This window comes from Nycticebus coucang, chromosome 13, assembly GCF_027406575.1.
Source record: "Nycticebus coucang isolate mNycCou1 chromosome 13, mNycCou1.pri, whole genome shotgun sequence".
NCBI classification, from domain to species: Eukaryota; Metazoa; Chordata; class Mammalia; order Primates; family Lorisidae; genus Nycticebus; species Nycticebus coucang.
The window spans coordinates 7619920-7640069 of NC_069792.1; the positions used below are offsets into that span (position 1 = coordinate 7619920).

General features: G+C 37.5%; 1 long non-coding RNA gene across 1 annotated transcript in view; it reads left to right on the forward strand.

The window, feature by feature from the left end:
* The window catches only part of LOC128563798 (uncharacterized), a 106905-nt gene that overhangs the window by 46332 nt on the left and 40423 nt on the right, over positions 1-20150 (forward strand). The gene's annotated exons all lie outside the window — the stretch shown is intronic.

Consider the following 20150-nt stretch of genomic DNA (forward strand, 5'->3'; position numbering starts at 1 on the left):
ACTAAAAACAAATGCAGGTATGATGGCAAAAGCACTCTGGGTCATAGGCTTTTTATATGAACACTAAGAGAGAATGAGGATGCGCCTTATAACTTTTCTGTATAAGAAAGTTTCTTCTCAAGATAAATAATTTATCTTGAAACAAATTCAAGTAGCTTGCTAAGAAAAAAATCATTAAATTTCAGCATCATATTGTCATGTTTTGGGACCACTGAGGACAAGAGTTTTGACATTTTTCCAATTAGTCACTGTCTGAATGTTCCTTGAACTAATAGACCATACTCACAGACCATTGAAAATATTCGGTTTTGGAAAAAAGGAAAAAAAGTAAATCTGATCCCTGATGTAGGGAGTGCGGGCTAGAAGAGGTGATTGCTCCCAAGTGGGCCCTTGGATAGTCATGACAACCAGGCAGTTAGAAAAAAAATCATGAAGCATTATGACAGCAAACAGTTAGCAGGTACTAAATGTCACCGTGCCTCATTTTATTTAGTCCTCAAAATAGCCTTGCGGAGTTAAAGTGAGGCTCAGGTACGAACCTGACTCGCCCAGGGTTGCACCATTTGTAAACAGAAGTAGGATTTGAGCCCAGACTCTACGATTCCAGAACTCACACACTTTTGACCACTACCTACGTAACTCCCTGAAATAGTTTTCAATTAACTGGGCTTTGAATTACAAAGTCCTTCTTTCATTGTTGAGGCACACACTACTGAGAGCGGGTACTACTGAGAGCCTTCAGTTAAAGGCTCGGCCTTGAGAATGAAGTATTAGTACTACCAGGGCACAAATTGTACAGGGCGGATGAGCAGGATTCGCTTCCAGAGGCCTGACTCAGCTGCCAGCCCTGCTACTGATCAGTTGATAATATTTTCTTTTTTTCTTTCTTTCTTGCAGTTTTTGGCCTGGGCTGAGTTTGGACCTGCCACCCTCAATATATGGGTCCAGCGCCCTACTCCTTGAGCCACAGGCACTGCCCTTAAGGACCAGTTGAGTGCTGAGTTTTGGCCTTTTGAGCTGCAGTGTGTTTATCTGTGAAGTGGGCACAACACTGAATTCCCAGGAATGAAATACATGTTGACGTAACACATGTTAACAAAGAATTTTATAAATTGTAAAATGCCACGCAAATATTATCACTTGCACAGAAACCTCTTTGACGATGGCACCAGAGTCACAGTCTGCCAGCCATAAATAAAGACGCCAAACACCAAGCCACGGGAAGATTTTCTCAACTGTTTAGGGCTTTGCCTTGGCTACAAAATCACTGAGGAGGGCTTGGGAGAGGGGTGTGCTGGGCAGGCATAGGAACCTGGCCAGAGGCCACAGCACACGGTACACTGGGCTTTCCCTCTGCTCCAGCATTTCTCATGCCTCTTCCCCTCACCCTACCAAAAACCATCGAAGTGAATAAGAATAATTAGAAAAGAGAAATAAAGAGACATTAGAGATGATAATCAGAATTCCTTCATGCTCCTATGTAGAAATTTCAGTAAATCGTGCTCAGAGAAACTCACTGTCCACAGCAGACTTGTGGAATGTTCTCCCAAGTAGCCACATGACCTGCCCCGACTTGCAGAAATGTCCATGTGCTCCCCTGCATGGTTGCCCTTACAGGGCTGACCAGACAGAGCTTGTGTCAGCAGCTTGAAGCTGTGTCTTAGAAAACTGTGGCAATCCTTGTTCTGCCATAACTTTTGATATTAGTCTGGGTGCCAAATAAAGCATCATCAATCATGAGAACTTGCCTAAGCATCTCCTGTGCTCGCCTCAGGCAAATGCAGCACTAAACCTGCATTTCCAACTCTCAAAGCGGCCTGGAGCCAGGTGTGTCCTGTAAAAATATATCTTCACAGTAATTTACAGGTGTTAACACTGTCATTGCATCAGGCCCCCAGTGAGTGTCCGGAAATCTATATTTCTACCTTGAGAACACAAACATTTCTTTAGCTCAGTTAGGAAAATGTAAAATACAGTTGTAGACTCATCTAAACAATTTGATAGTCAAGATATAATATTTTTCTCTCATATTTATTATGGAGATTTACCAACATACAGAAAATGGTGCTTGACTGTTCCAAGAACCTACAGTTGAGCCAAACCGCTGGATCACACATTGACCATCTAGCTTTCTAACTCCTCCTCTGTATCTCTGGCTGAACCATTTGAAAGTAAACTGCAGACATCATGATATTATATTTTGAATACCCAGCTCTCATCTCCTAAGAAGTTAGCCTATACAATCCCAATAAAATGATCAGACCTAATCCAATTAATACTATCATTTAATGTTAATCCATATTAAAAATTTTTTCCACTTGTCTCAAGCATCCAATTAAGATTTATGTATTGCATCTGGTTGTGATATCTCTTCAATATCTTTTTTGTCTATAACAGCTCAGCCCCATCTTTCTAAAATATTTATCTATTTCTGCATCACTGACCACAGAGTTCAGACCAGATGTCGTATAGAACATCCTATAGTCTCTATTTGTCTGATTCTGTTTTCTCAAGGTGTCATTTAACTGGATTTCTTTTCTTTGTATCTTCCTCAAACTTCAAGTTAGAGTTAGAGTCTTGGTTATATTCAGATTAGGCACTTCTGGTAATCCTCCCAACACATCATAAAGTCTATTATCAGGCGGCTCCACTATTACTGATGCTAAAGCCAGTCCTTAGGAGAAGGAGACAGCCAGATGGTTTCTCCATCATAAAGAGGGTCTCCCTCTGTCAATTTCTAGAAGTCTCCAGAATGGCACCTAGGCACCAAGTGACTATCTTGCTTCCCACAGTCTTTTATCTAATTATTCTTTAAACTATAGACTTTGCTTTTTAGAGCAGTTTTAGGTTCATAAGAAACTGAGTGAGAGCACGGAGGCCCCCACCTGTTCCAGCATCCCCACCACCAACAGCCCTACCCCCAGCCCAGTGTTTGATTTGTTATGGTTGATGAAGCGACACTGGCACATCGGAATCACAGAGTCCCCAGCTTACAGTAGGGCTCAGCCTGGATGCTGCATGTTGAATGGGTTTTGACAAACATGTCTCCCACTGTAGCATCACACAGAGTGGTTTCACCATCCTAAACATCCTCTGTGCTCTACCTGAAGGCGCACATCCCTTCTCCCTCCAAACCCCTGGGAACCACTTCTTTATACTATCTCCATAGGTTTTTGACTTTTCTAGAATGTTGTATAGTTGGAGTCACATAGTTTGCAGCCCTTTCAGATTAGTTTACTTCACTTAGGAATGTGCATTTAATTTTTCTCCAGGTCTTCGCATGGCTTGATAGCTCGTTTCTTTTTAGCACTGAACAATATCCCAGAATAATATTCTCTCTACACTTATTAACTGGCCTGCCTTTATAACAGGTATTATTTTGCTTGATTTTTCTTAAAGTCTGTCTCAAAAAGGAGGAGTCTAAAGAGAAAAATGACTCTCTCAGCCATGTGGCTTTATTGTGCTTTGTCCCTCTCAGACACTTGCAGAAAGCTACATGAAGACTGACTGTTACTCTAACATTTTTTTTTCTTTTTTTTTTTTTTATTAAATCATAGCTGTGTACATTGATGTGATCATGGGGCACTCCAACATTTTTGTATGGCCCATGAAACCTAGCCAATGCTTGGACATGACGAGCACTCACTAATTATTTGTTGAATTTCATTTAATTTATGAATGATTCTCAAATGTAATTATGGATATGGTCAATGAACTCTCAATGTACTTAGAAGTTCTTGGAAAATGAAAAATTGATATGAATTAAATATAGCATGGCAGAACAGACATATTTTGAAGAACAATAGCTATAGAAGCTTGAAGTTTGTGATATTATTTTTTTTTAAGATTATTTATCCTCCTGTAGTTACTGGTTTACATGTCTCTCTCCTCCATTCCTTTCCATTCACAAGGAAATTCTTCTTCCTTGTGAATTTCTCAAGGGGAAGGGCTGGTCAAATTGGATACCAGTGAATTGACTAGTATCCCTAGTACCAATGAAGGGACTAATAGATTAGCTCTCCAAAGTCATCAGGATTCCAGGTTCCATCTCACAGGTTGTGCTTCTTAGCCTATGGCTTCCTTCCTCAGGTTTACAAAATAGCTGCTGGTGCTTCAACGATCACATTTGAGTTCCAGCCAGAATGAAGAGGGAGGCAAAGAGCAAAAATAGCATTTTCTGTGAAACCTGCTTTTGCTACTTCTGCTTACATCTTCATGGCCACTCCCATCTGCAGAGGAAGTTAGGAAATGTCATTCTTAGCTGGGCATATTGGTCCTTCAAGAAAATCAACCTTCCATTACTAGGTAAGCAGTAAGTAGTAAGTATTCAGTCTCAAAAAATCAGTTTGGAGAAAAATTTCCTATTTTTTGGTCTTGAAATCTTTAGTAGACTTGTCTTGACTTCAGTTGAATTCATCCTTCCAATTTCTCTTCTGATATGATTTTGTGGAGATAGTACTTTGATACATACATCTGATGCATATGTACATCCCTTGAGACCAAGAGCTTGAGAACAGCCTGGGCAACAAAAACTAAGAAAAATTTTTTAAATTAAAGGAATAGCACTTTATTTCCCTAAGTTCTTTTAGCTCTTAAGCCTCCATTTTTACTAATGTTAGAGAATTACTTAGTTGTACCAATCCCAAGTTATTCCCTATGTTTTCAAGCTTACAGACTGTTTCTTCTGAATAGACAGTGAATTCAAAATTCTACACCCTACCTTACTCCCGTGAACAATGTTAAGGCATTGCAGGGAGCTGTGGGTTTTCCTGGTTGAGTTTTTTTGTGGCTTTTGGTGCTGAGGTAACACCTCTATGTGGGCATCTGTCTTGCGATGTCTCTTGCTGGGATCACCACTTGTTTTGCTCATATCCCTAGAGGCAAGTTACACATATCCCTCTGCCTCCTGAGCCCACCAGCAATTTTCTCACTTTCTTCTCTCAGTTCCCTAGGCCCTACTAGGAAAAAGTGACTGTGAGGTTGGTTTGTCTTATCTGTGCAGTGACCAGTTGGGGTTGCAACATCCTGTATGACTTCCAAAAGGCCAAGTCCTCTAAGTTCAATGCCTTCGGGGAGCTCATAAAACACTTACCTCTTAAGTTTATGTCTCAACACAAACTTAACTTTGAACAGCCTTCAAAACTGTTTTGCAACTCAAAGCCCTGATTTTGACTCTTTGTTCTGGTTAGATAGCATTCAAATCCTCTTTTTGTTTGGGCAATAAATCTCAGACACCAAGGACTCCCACAAGGACACTAGCTTGGGCTGTTTCATGGTACCTTTCTGCGTAATTCCTTGAGAATCCAAGGGTCATCGCTGATCTCCTGAGAGGGCACCACAGACTGACAGCTGGCTGGACTAGAGGAGTCCAAACCCAGATGTGTCTGCCTCCTGTCCAAAGAGGAGCCAGTATTCTTACCAAAGCATTTAGTTTCAGAGAATGTAAAGCAATCTTTTGACTAAACTCAGAAGGTGTTTGGAAATTGAGTCAGGGTCTAGCAACCTTGGTAGGGGTTAGCACTTGCTGTAAGTAGTGAAGATTTGCGTTCAATGGAATAGCCACTAGCCATCAGCAAGGGTCTGGATGCCCCCCACCTAATTCCTCTGTTAGAACTTTATCTCCGATGCAGTAATATTAAAGGTGGGGACTTCAGGAGGTAATTATGTCATTCCTCATGAATGAATTAGAGTCCTTATAAAAGGATTCAAGGGAACAAGCTAGCTTGTTTTTGTTCATTTTTGTCCATTCTGTCCCTTTTGCTATGTGAAGAGACAGAGTTTGCCCCCCCCTGCAGCAACAGAATGTCACCTTGGAAGCAGAGGGCTAGTGCCATGACCTTGAACTACTCAGCCTCCATAACTGGGAGAAATACATTTCTATTATTTACAAATTACCCACTCTCAGGTATTTGTTACAGTAGTGCAAACAAACTAAGACAGAGATTGGTACTAAAGAGTAGGGTGGTATTAATAACAAATATGTGAAAATGAGGAGGCAGCTTTGGAACTTGGTAGTGGATAGAAGCTGTAACAATTTGATGTGTGTGCTGGAGAAAACCCAGATTTCTGTGAACTCAGTATTAAGGGAGATTTTGTGAGAGCTCAGAAGAAGACAATCTCAGTCTTCTTGGAGATTATCTAAGTGGTTGTAATCAGAATGCTGTTAGAAATACAGATAGGAAAGGCTATAATGATAAAGTCTTAGAATAAATTGCAGATTGTTTTGTTGAAAACCAGGAAAGGCCATCTTGTTGCAACGTGGCAAAAACTTGAACGAGTTGTGTCTGTGTTCCTAAGGATTTTTGTGGGAGGCAGAACTTGCAAGCGATGAATTAGAATATTTGGCAGAAGAAATCTCTGAGCAAAGCATTCAGAGTGCTGCATGGCTTCTCTTGAGTGCTGATAGTGAAATGGGAGAAGAGAGAAATGCATTAAAGAGGAATTTATAATCCAAAGGGAGGCACACGTTAAAGAGTCAGGAGTTTCTCAGTTCGGCTGTGTAGTAAAGAAAGAAAAGGCTTATTTGGTTGAGAACACCAATGGTTTGGACAAGCTACAGAGCCATTCGTCAAAACTGGGGGAGAATATGTAGAGAGCTGGCTGTGAGGCGGAAGGGCCCCCATAGCATGGGGGAACATTCAGGGAACGAACCCCCAAATGCTTCTCCTCCTTTCCCAAAACAACCATATTCCTTTCTTCATGCTCTCCCTGCCAGAAGTTACACAGCTCTCTCTGTGTCTAGTTAACTTTTAAGAACTATGTGGAGACCCTTGTGAGCCTTCCCTTTTCACTTCTTATCATATGTTAATGAAGTTGAGTAGAAACCATTGACAGCAGATTTGTCTTTATTAAAGTCGTTTACATTTTCTAATCATACTGGAAGACTAAAGATATGTCTTTTGTCTGTGCTACTTCCCCATATTGTCTATGCTTCTTCCCTGTAGACAACCCTGTATAGATATTATAAAATAAAGCTGATTTTGTGCTTTGGTGCTGGCTGCAGCCATCAGCTCAGTCAGACCTTCCGATCCCATCTTTTTGTCTCTCTGTCTTCTCTTATGTTGTATTTCCCTCAATCCCACCACTTCCACTCTGGTTCATTCCCCTTCCCCATGCAGACCCACAAAAGAATGACCCCATGTACATTTCAGAGATCTGGGCTGCCCTGCCCATCACAGGCACAGAATACCTGGACTTAGAGGGCAGACCAGTTTCAAGGGAGGAGTCTAGGGTACTTGGGGTTCTCACCTCAAATCTCTGCCCCACGCATCCTGCTGAGCTGCCCCAGCTGTGGCTCAGGTGGGCCAGGTTTGGCTTGGGCCACCACTCTGCAGAGAATAAGCAGTAAATCTTGGCAATGTGCACGCTGCAGGTGGCCTGAACGAACAAGCTATGGAGGCAACGGCTATCTCCACCTAGAAACGAATTCCTGTTGTTTATAAATCACCCAGTCTCAGGTATTTTGTTATAGTAGCATGAATGCCCTGAGGTGTGAAGATAGTGCAGTTCCTTTAGCTGAGTTTTAAAAAAAATATGACATGCAATTGAAAGCATCCAAGCATCAAGGCGGGAAGTAGCAGGCCATGATGTGAGTTCAAGAGGACAGTAACATTTACTGTACCGTACAAAAGCTGTGGGATTTGAAGTGCCTGTAAATGGAGCTATAGAAGAAAATGCTAGCTGTGAAATTGAACACTGCTGTCCTTGGAGGGACTCTGTATTCAGAAGAACTCAGGGGAGGGAAATTGCCAGCCTAAAAATGAGGAAAGTGGTTGTGAGAAGAAGGATGAAGATGTCCCAGAGAAAAATGTCACATTAAAGGAATTCTCAGCAATATTTTTATGACATTGAAAGTACAACATGTTAAAAGCTGATCCAAATTAGAAATGTGCTTGACAATTCACCAAAGCATAGAAAGGATATCCTCCCTGCATGTATTTACGAGGAAAGAGAACACTCAAATTCTCAATGTCTTGAATGTTTTAAATTACACTGCACAGAGTAAATACTAGTTTTACTATTTTTAAATTTTCTCATACATTTATAAGTAACAGATCTTTTCCCATGTGACTGTGTTATTAATCAGATTTACAGTTAGGTAACATTTGTTTCAACTCATTTAAAATTAAAAACATTTTTAAAAAAAGTTTAGTTTTATTTATCATTTGGAGTAGGCAATTAATCTTCATTATTCAAAGGAAACAAATACACAGGAAAGAATGCATGGTGGACCTCCTTTTGCTCCAGCCAGGACTACCCTATCCCATGTTCTCTGGAATCCCTCTTTCTCTGTATGCGTATGTATGAACATATATACACACACATACATGAATATATACACAGATATATGCATCTATATGTATATATAATATTTTAGTGTATTTTGGTTTCTTGTTATTACACTTCTTTTCACAAACATAAATACTTCTTTTCATGGAAGGAAACACTTGTGTTTGCTTTTGTACATTTATATATTTAGATTAGTATTCTTCTTTTCTTTTCTACACAGAGATAGCATATAAACATGGTGCTATTATCTGAATGTTTGTATCTTCCCCAGATTTATATGTTTGTTGAAATTCTAACACCCATGGTGATGGTATTAGGAGGTGGGAACTCTGGGAGGTAATTAGGTCATGACGGCAAGTCTTTATAAATGAGATTAGTTCTCTTTTAAAAGAGGTCCAATCTTTCCAATCTTTGCTATTCAAATAGCACTACCAGCAATAACTTAGAATAAATGTCTGTACTTTGGCAGGTATCTGTCTATAGGAATCGATAGATTCCTATCCAGGGGCTTGCTGGATCCCAGGGCTGTTGCAATTAATAATGTTAGATATTGTCAAATTCTTGTCTCTAGGATGTGTATTTCTTATATACCCATGTGTGAGGGCTATTTTCTCCAGTCTTGCCAGTAGTCTGTGTTTGCAACTTTTTTAGATTTTCACCAATCTAATGAATGAAAACTGGAGTCCCAAGGTATTTTTAATTTTTCTCCTTCTAATAATCATTTTGGTATTTTTTAATTTGCCTAAGGGCTAGTTGTAATTCTTTCTTTGTGAATTATCATTTAAGCTATATATTTGTTTTTACTTTTGATTTCTGCCAGCACTTTCAGTGGATTAGTCAGATTACCTCTTTAACTCTGACAGGTATACTAAGTATTTTTTCCCAGTTTGCTTCTGTCCTTTGGCTGTTTATACATATTTTCTGCCATCTAACTTTTTTAAGCATCTGAATTAATTTATGTGTTATTTATAGTTTCTTAATATTGAATTATAGTTTGAAGGGCCTATTCACAGTCCAAGTTTGAAAGTAAAGGAAATCATGTATGTTTTCTTCTGATACTAGCCTTTATTTATTTTAACTTTGAAATCTTTGAGCATTTGGCTCCAGTGATATAAACCCTACTGAAGGTGATTCAGCAATATCTAAGAATACCAAGGATACATCTTCCCTTTATCTCCAACACTTAGATGTATATGACCTGAAATGTGGACATAATTTTACCTTTTAAAATGATTACCTTTACAAAGCATAATTTCTGCGAACAGTTCCTCTTTAGGACATTGACTTGAAATTATGCCTTGATCATATACTAAATTCTTATGTAGCTTTGTATCTGTTTCTACCTTTCTATTAGCTTACTTGGGTTGTCTATTTATTCAAGGACCATACTGTGATAAATATTGAGGCTTTATATTTTGTTTCACTATCTGGTAGGTGCCACACTTCAATGTTTGCTATTTTTTTTTCTCACATCACCTTAAACATTTATTTTTTCTTTGTGTTAAATTCTTCTCTTCTAGCTATTTTTAAATATAAAATAGTGATTTTAAACTATAATCTCCCTACAGTACTATTGAATACTGTATGTGTGTGCTTTTCTTTTTCACTGTTTTCTTCTTTATTTTGTTCTTATAAATCAACTTGTTTAATTCCAGAAAGAAACACCCTTGGTATTTTTATTGGGACCCAGCATATAAGCTGACACAGGAAGGATAGCCATCTTTCTGCCATCTTTTAGAAGCCTAGTAATTCTTTCTTTATGTTCCAGGTATAATTTTGCATCTCTTCAATATTTGTAAGTTTCCTAATACAGATTTTTGACTTTTTAACCTTTTTACTACTACTGTGAAAAGTTAGGCTGTGCTTGGTAAATAGCAAAAGCTTGCACGCAGTTAGAAGATAAAACCAAGGCCTGTCTCTTACTCCTGCTATGTTGCTGCTGTCCCTACTGCTTGCCCGGTTTGATGCCACCATCAATAATATCACCTCATACTTGTCCCTGAGGAGACAGAGAGCACAGAGGTGGCTCACTGATTCTTCAGTGTCTTGGCTGGAAGTGACACTTGACTATTCTACTCATAATCTGAATTAATCACATAGCCTGTCTACCTGCAATAGGGCTGGGAAGCAGAGTTTTCCTGTGTGCACCAGAAAGAAGTGGGTGCCAATTGTAGGAGAACACTGCTTAATCTTAATTGTATTTTGTATTTAGTTGTTTATATGATGTTGATTTCTGTATGTTAATTTTATACAATGCTATTTTATTGCATTTCTTACTGTAGCTTTTCAATGAATAGTCTTGGATTTTTCAGGTATACAATTATACCATCTGTAAATAGACATAATTTTATCTTTTCTTTTTCACTTCTCATACCTGTGATTTCTTTTGTCAAAGTGCCTTGGTTAATGCGTCCAGGACAATGTTAAATAGTAGTGTTCATAACAAGCCTTCTTGCCTTGTTCCTGCTTTCTGTATTTTCTCATTAGATTGGATGCTTTCTCAAGAAGTCTTTACTCAAGAAGGTATGCCTCTGCTCTAAAGCAGGGGTTACCTGCAGCCATTCTCCATCCCATCCTCATGATGGATATTGCTATCCAGTGTCTACTATTAAAATAATTAATTGGTTCAATTCCCACTTAAGGAAACTGGAGTAAATGGTCATAGTCTGGGAAAACAAAACAAGCTTGCTAATCAGAAGCAATCAACTGGCTTTCAACTGAAGACTTTACCAATCAGAAATCTCAACTCACTTCTAATTAGGGACTTTTCCAATTAGCCAATCAAATATTTTTCCAGTCTTATCTTTTTGAATGAACATTCTATACGTTTTCCTCTTGTGCCCCTTGGTAGAACCTTGAACCTCGTACAGTTTGGTGCTGCCTGATTCATGAATTGCTATCTGCTCAAACCAACTCTTTAAGATGTTGATGTACCTAAGTCTGTCTTTTAACACTACTGAAGTCTGGCATGGCTTAGAATTATTGTCAACCCTTCCTAGAGTTTAATCACACTTGGGAACTGGGGGATATCTGTGTGCCACTCATACCTAGACAAAGCTCTGCTAGAAGTTAGCTTTGTATTAACTATTCAAGTCCTTGTTGATTCAGCGCATCCAGCACAAGAGAGGGCAGAAATTACTCAGTGAACTATTATAAGTTCTAGTGCCAGGAAATGAAATATCTACTTTGTTTACAATTGCATTCCCTGACACATATTATGTGCTTAATAAATATTTGCTGAATATATTAAATAGCAGCCACAATGAAGAGAAGTCTGATGGCCAGAAAACTGAGCTGCTAAGGTGGTTGGATTCTGGTCAGCAAGCCCCATCAGAAGATGTGAATACTAAGAAGCTCTCTATGATGACCTTTGTGTGTTTCAGATGGTCAGTGGTGCTGAAGTGAGCCAGGATAAAAGTCAGCTGACTTCTTTGGCAGCATTTCAGTAGCTAAATATTTTCTACTCTAGTAAAGGGGGGTAAGAGATTGACAAGGAGTAATGTGTTTATATTCCAAGCTCTTTTCCTTGTTAGAACTTTTCCAAGCCAGGAAGAACCTGTTTTCTCTTCTTCCACAGTTAACAATTGGCAACCCCAATTGACAATTTAGGGACCTGGCCCATCCAAATATTGTGTTTACTGAGTATTAAAGAGTATAGAAATACCAAAAAAGAGTTACTCAAACTGTGACTTTATAAAATGCTTAATAAATCACATTTTTAGCTCTGACAACACAATGCAGTATAATTTTCACAATGACACAACTACCATGTTTATTAAAAAATATATCAAGTCATGATGCTTGCTCTCCAGGTGATGTGTTTTGTAATGAGCAAAATCTTCTTCCAGATGTTTGTGTAGATGTCTTTGACTGAATATGGGCAGGATTTAGTTATATGAGGCCCAGATCTATTTCTTCCCCATCTCCCAACCCCTGCCCATAGCATGTCCCAGGATGGGCTAACCCTTGACCCTCTGTCTCCCACAGTTCTCATTCCATTTTGTCCATTTCAGTGCAGTGATATATTTTTCTTGAATTATTGCCTGACCTCTTCATTTTTTTTCCTTCTACTGGCAATTAACTTTAAAGATATATATGTATTGTCTTTCCAACTAATTTTTAAGCCATTCATTTATTCAGCCAATATTTTTCCAAATACCTGTTTTGTTGAGACCTGTATTTTTGACTCTAGAGATAATAGCTATGATAAAGCACTAAGGATTGACTTTTTTCTTAGAAAGTTAGTGAAAGACAGAAAATACCTAATTGTGCAAAAATATTAATTAAAATTACATGTGATGGTGGGAAAATGTAATGTGTTCAGAGAATCTAAAATAGATCTTGCCTAGTGAGAACTGACATGCTTTCTCACACAATGGGCATTCAGATAGCTATTTATTAATTGGATAATAGGAAAACCAGCATTTCTGTCATTCATGAAGTACACTCAACTCATTTTTTCCCACAAAATTTAATTCTTGACATCAGATGGATGAAAAATGACAATAGATTTAAAGATAAACTTTGATAGTTTTTATACTTATAGAAAAGTTTATTATGTGTACCTGGAATTTACTAAAATACATCTTATGGTTCCAAAATGGAATTATAGGACAGTAATGAATATTTTGACATTATTTGGTCTATGCCAGAATTGTAACATCAGACTAAAATTCGCTAGTCAGTCAAAACACTAAGAAAGCACATGTGCTAATAAAATGTTGTAGAACATTTGACAGAACACTTAATATTTTGGGCTGTTGTGAAATTTTCTTAATTACACAAGTAGATTTTGAAATTTTTACAACATAATAGGTACAAGGTCAACTGTGACAAATGTTCTCAGACTGGTTGGACTAAACTAATAATGATACAAAGAATAAATAAAAGTCATTTTCAGGAAATGTTTTTAGCTGATAACAGACACATAAATCTGATCTACTTTAATAAAATTTACAAAAAAGATTATTCATTATCAGAACACTGGGCTTTGCTTTCACACAATATACTATTTTATGCAGAGGAGAACATGTAACTAGTGCATGTGTCAAGAGCTTGTGAAACTAAAATAAATACATTGATTGCAATAACACCCACAATAAGACTGATTGCTACCATCCCTTCTTAGGACTGAAAAGAAGCCCAGAGCTTAGAGAGGTCATTTATAAATCAGAAGACCCAAAGCTAGATAGACTCTGTTCCCTCCCTCACAGCCTACTATTCTTTCTACTACATCATATCTGAAAATTATACACAATTAAATATACATATATAATATTAAAAACACACATGTAGGTAAAAACAACTGTACTAGAACAAAATCCATTAACAGAAAAAAAGAGTTGCAGAACATAATATTCTGTATCAACTGAGATATGGTAAATTCCAAGCCTTAGGGGCACTAGAGAGTTGTGCTTTGTTAAAATAATCCACTTAAATTACTATGTGTGTGTTTAGATTCATAAAATATGGTCTCTTTCCTAGAGTTGGATATTCTTTCTTGTAAGAGAATTCAATGTTGTTACAAGTATATTTTGGTGGACTCTGAGAAGAGAAGGAAAGACCCACAGTGAAAATGGTCACAATTATGGTATTCTAAGGAATATGAAATCCCTCTGATCTGGCAGTGATCTCACCAGTCATGTTTCTAATTTCCTGACCAGATGGCTATGCAAATGGCCAGTCTTACTGAAGAGCTTGATTTGAACACAGGCAACAGCCTTCCCACGGGTGTTGCTTCTCTGTGATCTTTTATTCTCCTTTGGACTCGGATTTTTTATCTGCTCATCAGTGTGTGCTGGGTCCCAGCATCTGTACAGTTAGGGTCACAGCAGGGAACCCTAAAATTAAGATAATTCAAATAGAGTTTAATACAGAGTCTATTTGCAGGGATATAGGCAGGGCATGAACTAACTGCATGGGGGAATGTGTATCTGGTGGCTGGTGACAGGAGGCTGCTTTGCCACCCTTGTGTCTAAAGGAGCACAGGCAGGGAGTATTACCAGAGTCCAAGGCAGAGAGGAATCTGAGACCTTTATTTAGTCCATGGGCCCATTTAGCCAGTTGCAAGCCTACAGGGAGGAAACTGGATGTAAAAATAATTCACCACTTATTTTCTGATCTGTTGGCTTCTGCTCAAACCCAACAGGAAGGCAGAGTGCAATACAGCCCAGTGATGTAATCCATTTAGGTTTGCGGGGGTGGGGAAGAGCTTGGGATTTGGGGGGTAGGGAGGCTCAAAGCCAAGAGGAGACTATTTATCAGACAGTCACTCAAAAGCCTATATCAAAACCTTCCACTTAAAGAAAGGCGAGGTTTGGCTGTTGGTTTTTGAGACAATGGCTTTTGAGATCTTGTACACTTTGTCCTGATCTCCATCCCTCCTTGGGTTACCTTCCCCCACCCCCAGTATTTTCTGAGTGAATTTTCAATACATTTTCAAGTAGACACAACATAGAAAAATGCCTAGTAACATTTGTTTGAGAAATGGGTTGGCATAACTAGCTTGGCCTTATCTTAACTAGTCCTCTGTTCAACTTGTCTCTGTCTTTTGGTTGGCACTCTTAGTTCCCATAACCCAAGACTTTCCTTGGTTAACAACCTTGCTGCATTTCTTGGGTTATAAATTTTCATTCTATTCCTATCCTAATTGGGTGGAAAGAAGGAACTTCTGGGCAAGGTACACCTGAGAAGACAGAAGTCTGGAAACATTGACTTTTCCACCTTCTTTCCTATTCTTTTAAGAATTTTTATCCTCTCCACCAGATTCCCACTTTTGAAAGCACATTTTCAACATAGCTACTATGTTAAGCAGTCTTTTCATGGCAGAAACCATGGCTCACGTTTCACTGTTTTCTGTGCATTTTGAGGTCCTTTTAGTACTTACCACTTTCTTTTTCTAGACTGACACTCCTTTCTGAGCTTTTAAAGTTGGACAAATACTACAACATCTCTTAAGAAATGAGAAGGCGGACCATGGAGTGTATGGTATTAAGTGTCACATATTTTGAAACTGAATTTCTAGTTTTAATTAAATAGATGAAAAGTCTAGAGTTGACTTGGTGGATTGGTTCATTGACTGAGCCAACCTCCGGTTGCTTTTTTAGCTCTTCCTGGAATGCGAGGGTGGCTATCAGTGAAGGCTTGGAGCTCACAGTAGATGCCACTTAGTATTAAGCAACTTGAATATTTCAGGAAGAATGGTACAAGGACTTGGAAAGTATGCTTATGAATTATGGCAAGATTTTGCCTCTGAAATGTATTTAGTAGCAGGTCCTTGAAGCAAATAAGAAAAGGAGAATGGTAACTAACTGGTTTCCAGAGCCCTCCCTAGATGTTATCTGTCCTTTCTTTTGTAATAGATAAAAGCAAGTATAAGCTCTGGAAGTGGGTTGCCCAGGTTGCAATGTTGGGACTCCAGTGAACAACAATGTAATCTTAAGCAAGTTACCCAATCCTTAGTGCTCTAAATGTGGTGACAATATTACCTAAATTATATGTTTGTTGTGAGAGAAAATGTATGTAAAATACCCTACAGTGTTGAGCCCAGATATAAAGTCCTGAAAAAAAAAATGGCAAAGCATCAGAGGACTGTGGGATATATCTACATGTATATCTATAACTGTCTTTCTATCTATATCTATCTATCTATTTTCTATCTATCTACATATATATCTCAAAGCTGTTGTCATACAAAACCATGCAACAATAATGAATGCCACTCAGCAATATGCCACCACACGTCGACATGAGCACAGCTATGAGACACTAATATACCAAGGTTATGAAATCTTACTGAGATTTTTGCACACAGTGCTGCCAATATAAGTGGATGGTGGCAAGTTCACAAACTTAATTGTCAGACCTTGTACAATGGCAGCTGTGATGGTCATCCCAGAGAAAAGTTACAAAATTGCAGTGAAGGGTGGACTAGGCACTGGCCTCAGTGCACAGCTTCCCCAGGGGAGGACTTCCAAGGTCACCATAGTGATATTCAGCAATGAGCTATGTAGCACTTTTTCTAGACTGAGTTAGTAAACTTCATTATCAGACCTCATATATATTTGTTGTTTCTGAAAGAGAAAGAAAAAGTAGAATAAAATATTTGAAGATATACTGGCTAATAATTGTCCAAATAGAGTGAAAATTACAAACCGACAGATTTAAGGAACTCAACAAACCTGAACAAACTCCTTGTCACAAGAAACATGAAGACAACTACACCAAAGCATATCATGATCAAATTACTGAAAACCAGCGGTAGAAAGTCTTAAAAGCAATCAAAGGAAAAAGACATCTTATGTACATAGGAACAAAAATAAGGATGACAGCATACTTATGTTAAGAAGCATATAGGCATGAAGACAGCGAAACAGTATTTTTAAAGTACAGAAAGAAATAAAACCTCGTCAAACTAAAGTTGTACGCCTAGACGAAATACCTTTCAAACACGAAGGCAAAAGAGACACTTCAGATACACAAAAGATAAAAGAATTTCTCTACACTAGAACGGCACTGCAAGAAAAGCAAAATCGTAAAAAAAGTCCCTCATGGAAAAAGTAAGTGATACCAGGAAGAAATCTGAATCTATGCAAAGGAATTAGTACTATGGAGAATAAACATTTTTTCTTTCTTATGTTTAACTCTCCTAAAATTATAATTGACTATGTAAAAGCAAAAAATGTATTCAAGAGTTTATATTATATGTAGAAATAAAATGTATGACAACAATAACATAAAGGCCAGGAGAGGGTTAATTGAAGTATATTGTTGTAATGTTTTAATATTATATATGAAGTGATATAGTATTACTTGAAGGTAGTAATACTGTGACAAGTTAAAGGAATATCTATAAACCCAAAAGTAACCACTAAAAATTAAAGTGAAGATTAGCTGATAAGCCAACAAAGAAAATAAAAGGGAGCAGCTATTAAAAATACTCATTTAATCCCAAAGTAAGCAGTAAAGAGGAGAAAGAGATTTTAAAAAGAGGCAAGACAATTATTCAATAATTAGCAATATGGCAAATATAAATCCATTCATATAAAGAATCAAATTAAATTAAAATGGACTAGAAACCCAGTTAGAAAGAAGGGATTGTCACATTGGATGAAGAAAAGCAACACCTAATTATATACGGGGTCTACAAGAAACTTACTTTAAATATAAAGACTCAAACAAGTTAAAAGCAAAATTTGGAAGAAGTAATACCATTCTAATAGTAATTATTAAAAAAGCTATAATGGGTATACTAATGTCAGATAAAGTGGATGTCAGAGCAGGGAATAAAGAGGGTCATTTTGGCTCAGCGCCTGTAGCTCAGCAGCTAGAGTGCTAGTCACATAACTGGGGCTGGTGGGTTCGAACCCAGCCCGGGCCTGCCAAACAACAATGACAACTACTACAACAATAAAAAAATAGCTGGGGGCGGTGCCTGTGCCTCAAAGGAGTAGGACAACAGCCCCATATGCCGGAGGTGGCGGTTTCAAACCCAGCCCTGGCCAAAAAAATGCAAAAAAAAAAAAAAAAAATGAGCTGGGCATTGTGGTGGGCACCTGTAGTCTCAGCTACCTAGGAGGCTGAGGCAAGAGAATCGCTTAAGCCCAAGAGTTTTAGGTTGCTGTGAGCTGTGATGCCACAGCACTCTACCAAGGGTGACATAGTGAGAAAAAAAATAAAAAAGAGGGTCATTTCATAATAATAAAGGGAAATCAATCAAGACAATATAATAACCTAAATGCTTACATACCTAATAATGGTACTTAAAAATATGCAATATAAAACCCAATAGAACTGTGAGAAGTAATAGGCAAATCTCTTTGAGCCAGAGATTCAACCTCCCACTCTCAGTAACTGATACAACAAATACACAAAAAATCACCATGAACAAAGAAGACTTGACAACTCAAGCAAGCAATTGGATCTGAATGACATTTAGAGTGTGCTTTGTTCAACATGTATAGAATACACAGAATATTTACCAAGATGGGTCATATTTGGGTCATAAAACAAGCATCAGTTAATATAAAGATATTCATATTATATAAAGTATATTCTTTGATCACAGTATAATTAAATTAGCAATGAGTAGCAAAACAATATCTGGAAAATACTCAACTATCTGGAAACTAAAAAACTCACTTCTAAACAACTGAGTCAAAGAAAGAAAACAAAAGGGAAACTAGAAAAATCTTTGAGCTGAATAAAAATGAAAACATTACAAAAAATTTAGATAAAAACAGTGCTAAAAAGGAATGTATGGTATTAAATCCCTGTATTAGAAAACCAGAAAATCTCAAGTCAATGCCCTGTGCTTTAAGTCTAAGAAACTCAAAAACAACCAAGTAATCACCACCATACTTGGCTGAAAAGGAAATAAGAAGTAAAATAATAGAAATGAATAAAACATAATACATGAAAATAAAAGAGAAGGTATTGAAATCAAAACCTTGTTCTTTGAGAACATCTATACAACTGATAAATCCTTAGGTGAACAGATCTGGGAAAGAAGTGAGAAGACATATCTTGTCAATACTGGGAATGAGGGAGAGGAAAGGTCGTTACAGACCCTCCAGACAAAAAAGGTAAAAGGGAATGTTATGAATGACTTTATACCAATACACTGGATGAGTATTTATGACAACTTTGTGCCAATACACTGGGTGAAATGGACATTTCTTGGAAGAACACAAACTACCAAATTTCACCCAAGAAGAAATGGATAACCTGAATAAACTTATAGTTCTTAAAGAATCTGAATTTGTAGTTAAAAATTATCTCCTTCCTTTCTGCCTAAAAAAAGTGTACTTCAGGCCAAGATGGCTTCATTAATGAAGTCTATCAATGTTTAAAGGAGAAATAATGCTAATTTTATAAAACTTTTCTATAAGATTAAGCAGAAGAGACTACTTCTCAACTGAGTCCATAATAAATCCAGCATTACCGTAGTACTGAAACTAGAAAAATATGTTGACAGAAAAATAAAATCACAGACCAACATCCTCACAAAACAAAGATGCAAATATTTGTAGTATTCAAAATGTCTTCATTATACACACTTAAATACCACTTTAAAAGAATTTTTGGCTTGAATCCTCCCCTTTCCATAGCCTTCTTTTCCTCCACTGGCTTTAAAAGATGTTTTTCATCCTCTCCCAGCATGTATTGTATCTGACATAAAACCTTCAGTCTGCTAACTGTGACGCTTTTGTGGGTAATTTGTTTTTTATCTCTGGTAATTTTGATATTCTCTCTTTCCTGATGAGGTTATACGTTTCACTATATTGTACCAAATATGGATTTACTTTATGTAATCTACTTGGTACCCTCGTTGTATTTTCTATCTTCTAATTAAAGTCTATTTTCAGAAAAAAATAAAGTCTATTTTCAATACCATCACATTTTCAGCCATGTTTTAAAAAATAACAGCTTAACTGAGATGTAATTGACATACTGTAAAATTCACCCTTTTGAAATGTACAGTTCGGTGGTTTATGAAGATATTCACCAAGTTGTGCAGACATCACAATGAGCTAATCCTGAACATTTTAATCATTCTCAAAAGAGACATCATAACCATTAATAGTCACTCCCTAGTCCCTCTGCCCCTGAACCCCTGGCAATCAGTGATCTGCTTGCTGTCTCTATGGATTGATCTATTCTGGATATTTGATATAAATCATACCATAGATGACCTTTGTGTCTTACGTCTTTCATTTAGTATAATGTTTTCAAGGTTTATTCATATTGCAGCATGTCTCAACATTTCATTCTCTTTTATTATCAAATAATATGCCATTTTATGGATATACTACATTTAATTTGTTGATGGACATCTGAGTTCTTTCAATTTTTTGGCTATT